Source organism: Tupaia chinensis, unplaced genomic scaffold (assembly GCF_000334495.1).
Source record: "Tupaia chinensis unplaced genomic scaffold, TupChi_1.0 Scaffold000320_2, whole genome shotgun sequence".
In the NCBI taxonomy this organism is placed as follows: Eukaryota; Metazoa; Chordata; class Mammalia; order Scandentia; family Tupaiidae; genus Tupaia; species Tupaia belangeri.
This window is the reverse complement of record NW_006159814.1, coordinates 725,244-733,032: the sequence shown is the minus strand read 5'-3', so window position 1 is coordinate 733,032 and position 7,789 is coordinate 725,244.

Genomic DNA, 7,789 nt, shown 5'->3' with positions numbered 1-7,789 from the left:
TTGAGTGTATCTGAATGTGGGTCACGGTAGGTGAGGGAGGGGGGCCAGGAAGGTGAGAATAAAGCTCAAGGTCAGTCAAAGCCCAGGCTGTGATTTCCTGTCTATCCTGAAAATGGGGCTTTCCCAAGCTTCAGAGCCAGTCTTACTTATCACTTGTTACTCTAATATGGATAACAATCAGCGTAATTAACAATGGGTGTGCACCACACAATCAAAAAGACCCAATAGTATTTGGCAACAAAAAGTTTCATAAAGGAACTGCTGGCTCCATTTTGTCTGTGGTTAGGTACAGATGAAAAACAGAAAAATCAGTTAAAGTGATCATAGAAATTCTTCGTTACTTTAAAATAAAAAGGATGAAAATAACTTCAAACTATGCAATGTATTTGAAAGCATTTACTAACAGTATTAGTATTTTCAGAGTGTTTACTGAGCCCTGTGAAAAGAGATGGTCATTTACAAAACTTTCTCATGCTAGAAAATTCTGTGGCCACCTAAGCAGCTCGACTGTTCCCTGTGTGCAAAGGATGTGTTTTCTGAGCACAGAAAAAAGAAGTCCCCCCCGCCCCCCATCATTCAGTGTTCTCCCATGAGGTTGTGTGTGGGAGGGAAACTCAGTTTTAGCCAAATCACTGTCCCAAAGTAAAGAGCCTTATATGACCTGGGAGAGAATGAGTCAAGAAGTGTTAAATCAGCTTGGTTTATAGCAAAAATCAGAGGATCGAGAAGATGTGTGCTGGATCTGGAACCAGGGTACAAAGTACTAATACTGAGTACTTAGTATGTGCCAGCACTGCCCTGGGCCTTAGGGAACAAGTGAAAGAACAAGGCCAACAGGACGCCAGCTCTCAGTGTAGCTTAGAATTTAGCAAAGGAGGCAGACTCCAAGGGAGAAGGCTCAAGCTATGATTTCTTGGGTAAGCTGCCATCAGAATTTCCCAAGAATCAGATAGAGTGGGTCTTAAAATAGTGACAAGTAGAGCCAGCAGATAGTTTGGGGGTTAAGGTGGCTGGCTCCCACGTGGCTGACTGTGTGGTCTGAGTACTAGATCTATCAGCCTGAAACTGCTGAGCACATGGTGTACATGCCCAAAGTCCTGATGGGAGAATGGAGAAGGACTGCATCATGGCTAACCCCCAAGGGGTGAGTGATTTGTCTCTCTCTCTCTCTCTTTCACCAGCGAGCACATGTGCCCTATGACTAAATTAAAAAAAAAAAAAATTTTAAAGTGTGACAAGTCAATGAGGGAGAAGTACAAGGTGTGAAGGAAAATGAGTAGGTTGACTTTTGGTGGCATGAGGCCTCATATAACGTCCACCATCAGAACCTCAGAGAAATTACAGATAGTTTGGGGGTTAAGGTGGCTGGCTCCCACGTGGCTGACTGTGTGGTCTGAGTACTAGATCTATCAGCCTGAAACATGCTGAGCACATGGTGTACATGCCCAAAGTCCTGATGGGAGAATGGAGAAGGACTGCATCATGGCTAACCCCCAAGGGGTGAGTGATTTGTCTCTCTCTCTCTCTCTTTCACCAGCGAGCACATGTGCCCTATGACTAAATTAAAAAAAAAAAAATTTTAAAGTGTGACAAGTCAATGAGGGAGAAGTACAAGGTGTGAAGGAAAATGAGTAGGTTGACTTTTGGTGGCATGAGGCCTCATATAACGTCCACCATCAGAACCTCAGAGAAATTAGTAAGACTCTCAGCATTAATAATGGAGATAAATATTGCCATTTTCTGGGTTTCAACAATATTCTAGACCAGATACTTTTGTTACATTATCTGATTTAAAATAGTGATCTGACACTTGACACTTTTGAAAGGCTCCATAAATTAAAGTGCAAGAGAGAAATCACTGCTTAGAGCCTGGATACAGAACATGTTTTCATATGCAAGCTTACTAATGTCTTATTAAATTGTCATCATAAGCCATTATTACATGCAAAGATGTGGCTTGAGCCTTCTTAGTACTATATAGTTGTAGGATTGTTTCACTAGTAAATGAGAATAAGTTTAGGTTCTTACAAGGTTCGCTAGCCAGGAGGATGTTGGGGACCATGGTGCAAAATCATGGCCTGCGCGTTCCAACTCCCTGTCTCACTATCCCTTCCCCTACCCTCAGTGGTGAGAAGTGTAGCTAATTTGTCTCAGTATCAAATTCAGGAGTGTGTCCTATTCTCACAGCCAGACACCATACCATTGAGAGTGGAGTTTGGGGACTATGTAATTTTTAAGAATGTCACCATAGTTTCATCAGCCACTATATAAAATGTTAAATGCAAATATTTAAATTCCCTCTAAGTATGTATTTTCTAGACAACTACTAAAAGCAGACCAGTAGACTAAGCAAAAAATTTTTCAAAGAGGTCTAAAAGTAGAGCACCATGTGCCACTAGCACTGTTGTCCAGCATCAGTGGTGATTAATAAGTTAAAAAGGACTCAGAAGCTATGGCACAGCAGTAATGCAGTGCTCTACAAGACTAGAAGCCACATGCTCACTAAGGTTAGTATCCCTGGATCAGCCTGAAAAGATGCTGGGTGCATGTGTGGGCACCCAAAATCCTGAGGAACTGGAGGGTTTTTAAGAAGTGTCAGCATGAGCATGACAAGTCCCTGTGGAGGGTGCTTTCTTGGTCTCTGTCTCATACGTGTACGCATGCTATCATTAAAGTAATTAATTAATTAATTAGTTAGTTAATTGAAGAGGCTTGCCTTGGTGGAGAAGCAGTAATGTGCTGCTCAAGTGATGCATGACCCACATGGAAGAGTCTGGCTTCTATTCTTCCAGCTGACTTGTGAACACCAAGAGGTTGACTGAGAAGGGTGGGGGAAATCACAGCATAAGACTCTCTTGAGTGTGCTTTCTCTGTCTCTGTCTCTCTCTGTCTTGAAATAAATACATAAGCTTTAAAAAATGATCATAAATTAAAAGCAGACATTCTTTTTGGAGTGCTTTTTAGATTCCATGAAATGCTATTTACCAGCACAATTTACCAGTTTTCTATTTTTCTTTCATTAAGACACTTTAGTAACAGGAAAAATATATATATAAAGTTAAAAAAGTATAAAAATATATCTGGTACCCTTAAATTTAACATTAAATTCTAACTAAAGTTTGACCAGAACAAAGACTTGTGAAACCCTGTGAATATTCTAGCCACATGAATGGCAAGGTAGAAAGTGGGAACAAATAGAATACATGGTAAGAGAGAATGTGTGATTCATGTTGTTGATAAAAATAGTTGTCCTTTAAGCCAAAAGTTTTCAATAATGCCTAAAATAAGTCATTGTCTCAGGAATTTTAACAGGGTCAAATTTTTTGCTATGCCTCTTAAATTACCAACAGATATTTTGGACTTGTTCTGGAGTGGTTTAAAAAATATGGTTTAAAGGTTTCATTGAATTTCCTCCCATATAACTCTTAACTTTTTGACATGTGGTCAGTTAAATGTATTTTGGATTTTTACTAAATATTGGCAGTGGAGAGGTGGGTAGTGAAAAGAAAAAATAAAGAGAAGGGGTTCATTGCCTCTGTCCTGTTAAATGTATGCGCAGGTCCCACTGAGATATCTGGGATTGCTGATCCATTAGAGTTGCAGTCCCCCTCAACCCTGGTACCCTTTGATTAATGGGGTTTCCTCTACCCTTTTATAGAGAAATGGGGAAGACACAAGTATTTCCTACATGCTGGATTTGGGGTAGGTTTTTGATTGAAACAAGGGAAGGGAAAGTGCACTTTTCAGGAAGGAAACAGGATGAATAATTATGGGCATAGAGTCAGTTGGAAGAAGGAGCTTTTGGTAAGCCAGTTTGGCTGGTGTAAAGACAGAAAGAGAAGAAAAGGAAGGAAGGTTAACTTGGGGGGAAAATTGCTAAGATCTCCACCACAATTAAGTTAAGTGTGTTTGTAGGGTTCAGCTAATGGCTGGTTCATTTGTGAAATTGTGAATCTGGTAGCCATCTCCAATATTTTTTCCCAATTCTCACATTTTCAAATGCTATCTTATGGCCTTGGATATTGTGCCCTGGAAAACTGTGAAGCTTGAGATAGATCCAAGAATCATTCATTTAGAGGTGACATTTAAAAGAGTGATTGGTGAACTTACCAAAAGATAACGTAAGGAAAGAGAAGATGAGAAGACCAAGCATACATGTAGGGTCATACACATCAAAGAAAAGGAGAAAGGGGAACCACCAAGGAGGTCAAAGCCACATACCAACAGGAAGGAAGAGAACCAGAATAGGACCCTCTGAACAGGTCACCTACTAGTAGGTCATAATTTTTCATGCAAAAATTCATCATGACTTTCCAGATGACCCAATATAAGAGAGTAAGGAAGACCAAAAACAGACAGAGAACATTGGATTTGACACTTGAGATATGATTGCTATTCATTTTTTTCTTTTGGAGAGATTTTCGCTATAGGGCGTGTGCGCTCGCCAGACAGACAGAGAGAGACATAGAGACAGAAAGCGAGAAATCACCCTCCAGGGGGAATGGTCACGCCGCAATCCCTTCTCCTCCATTCTCCTTTTGGGATCTTGGGCACGCACGCACACGCGCCTGGCATGAGTTTTAAGCCACCGGGTCCAGGACGTGAACCGTGGTTGACTACCTGGGAGTCCAGCAACATAGCCATTACGCTAACTGCTGGTTCCCATGATTGCTATTCTTTAAAAGAACATGGTTAGGACTATTCATAACCAAGGAAAGTTAGCCTATGGATATGGGCAACACTGAGAATCACAGAGTAGGATGAGCTCGCAGGGCCCCATTTCTTGGGTGCAATGTTAGAGGTGATATGCCTGCTGTCTCGAAGTAGATAAGTAGACAAGTTCAGCAAGATGGAAAAGTCCAGGTAAAATGTCACAGAATGGAAATTCCTTAGAGGAGTGAATCAGCCGATTGAGATGGATTCACTTTGTACTACAAAGGTTAGCTAGACTCAGAAGGGTTTGGACCATGCTCATTCCTCAATCCATGACTTCCTCTAATGGAATGCAAGACAGTTCACAGTTCACATCAATCAGATTTAGGAAAACCCTAACTATGTCTTTTCTCAGATTCTCTGGTCTATAACTTCCTTTGAACGCAAGAAAAACAAAAACATAATGAACAAATGGAGAGAGAAAGAAGGGGGTGTTGGGGAAGAAAAAAAGGTAGAGACAGTCTCTTTGCAATGACTCTAAAGCCACCTCCCATAAAGATGAAGTGCTGGTGCCCTCAGGAGGTGTAAAGGTTCCCTAGAAAGGACTGGTGCTTTCCTCTCCAGTTCATTCTATCCAATAATAAACACATACCATGCTGCACAAACTGAAGTCTGTTGGAAGCAGACCCTGGCCCTTGGGACTCCCTGAACCAGGGCATAAAAAACATTCTCTTCCTCAGCACCTGCAACACTCTCCTAGTATGACTGTTTCTCTTAACCCCATAGACGTCTGTTTTTGAATTTACTCCTTGGAGACAGAAACAGGATTACAAAATATATATATTTTCTCATTTCCTGCTACATGCTGTTTTAAGTTTCTATATGGTTTTTCTAGTCCTCCCCTCAAATGGAAAATCTACATATGGCCATTTTAATGACTGGGCATAGACTTACAATGGGAATGTTTAGGAAATGGAACATTCTGGAATCAGTGTTGTTTCATCTGCTATTATTGAAGAAAAAAAAAGTCTCTCTATAGATTTCAAACCCACTTTACTAGTGCAATGGAATGATCAAACAGAATCTTTCTTTGAAGATTTGCAATCTTGTCTGACTTCAGAGTCATCATTTAGATTATCACTTGGGCCATCAGTGACCTCAGTGCTGTGGGCCCTGGGACAAGGACTGAGAATTAGAGCCAGAAGACGTGGGTTTCAGAATTGGCTCTACTTATGGGGGATTTGAGTCAGATCACTAAAAAAAAAATATATATTGGAGCTGGCTCAGTGGCATAGTGGTAACAGACTGTCACTATCCTCATTTAACAAATAAAGAAATCAAAACTTAGAAAGAGGTCTGTTTTTAAGTGACTTGCCCCAAATCTTACCATTAGCAAGTATCAGCATCAGGATTCACACTTGACATAAAGGCCTACAAGGGTAGGATGCTGAAAGTTCTGTTTATCATTGAAGACCCAGAGAGTATGCTCAGGAAGACTATGTAGGGAACATCAGAGTCAATTCTCATACAGGACCTAGACTCTGAAGTTAGGGTCACTTGTGGTAGCTCCTGGCAGAGCAGCCCTCAGGAGCTTGTTTTGATGGGAGACCTGAACAGGACATTGATAGGAAGGGGTGCTTATGGATGCCAGTTTGGGTGGATGCATTCCAGTTGCTTTCTAGGTCAACCCCTTCAGTAGCCTGAGCCAAATCTCCCAGAATAGGAAGACTATCACAACTAAATTCATTGATCAACAGAGTGTGAACATGGAGGCTTGTGAGTCATAGTTAGGGTGGGTCTTTGTAAAAATACCTATTGATGGCCAGCTCTGTGGCCTAGTGATTGGAACAGCCAGATCCCACATGGCTGACCACACAGTTCAAGTTCTAAACTCCGTAGTTTGAGTAACACAGTGGGCATGTGTACCCAAAATCCCAAAATAAGGGAGAGATGGAGGAAAAGGGATTGTGGCATAACAATTATGGGGAGTGCTTTCTTTTGTCTCTCTGGCATGCACCATGCACACATGCCCTCTAGCAAAAATATATATATATATATCTATGAATCTATTTTTGGCAGGAGAAGGTCCCTTCCTCCAGTCTCACCTTGGTTGAACAAGACAAGCAGTCAAGATCATGTTGGCAATCAGGTGAGTACTGGTGGTACCTTAAGAAGTGATATCATAAGAATGGTCCACAGGGAGAAACTAACTAAAAAGGGAGCACACTGGGCCCCAATGATGTTGTCCATCACAGTGCTATCACTGTATATTATGTCATTGTAATTGAGGTATGATGTATATGTACATTAATTTTTATATCTTTTTTTAAAGGACAGTTTTTCACCATGTCACAATCATCCCATTTCAGCCTCCCAGCTGCAACTGCAGGTGCATGCTATCAGACCTCACTCTTTTTTTAGGCAGGATCTTGCTATGTTGCCTAGGTCAGCCTCAAGGTTGTGATCCTCCTGTCTCAGCTTCCCAAGTCATTGGGATTACAGTTGCATGCCACCAAACCTGACCTTTCAGTTGGACCAGGAATTGCATTTGGGCCTCCATATGGTCCCAGCCTACAAAAAACAAGAGTTCTAGCAACAGGTGCCACTGTGACTGGACCTTTTTCACTTTTCTTCATCTCATTCTTTCACTCTTAGCAATATCTGTGTTTAATTTGAAGATTTAGAATCTAAACTTTAAATCTAAGTTTTTCTCATTATTCAATCCCTATAAATGTGATCAGTGTTTCCCTCTCACATATCCCTACCTGCCCCAAGAGGAGGCAGCACTATGCAGAGCGTATGAGCAGAGGCTTTGCCAGCAGACTGGAGTGGGTCTGACCACTGGTCTTGACTCTAACTACTCCTGCGACTTTAGAAAGTCTCTAGCTGCCACAGTCCTCATAGTTAGATGGGAATAACGAGAATATGATGCCATTGAGTTGTTGAAAGATTTAAATACAGTAAGTCCACTTGGTATTTTGTAAGCATTCACCATGTGGCTATTAATAAATAGTCGGTATTAAAAACTAGCAAGATGTTTAGTGGGACCAGCAGTTAGCATAATGGCTATGTCACTGGACTCCCACGTAGTTGACCGCGGTTCGTGTCCCGGATCCTGTGGCTTAAAACTCACGCC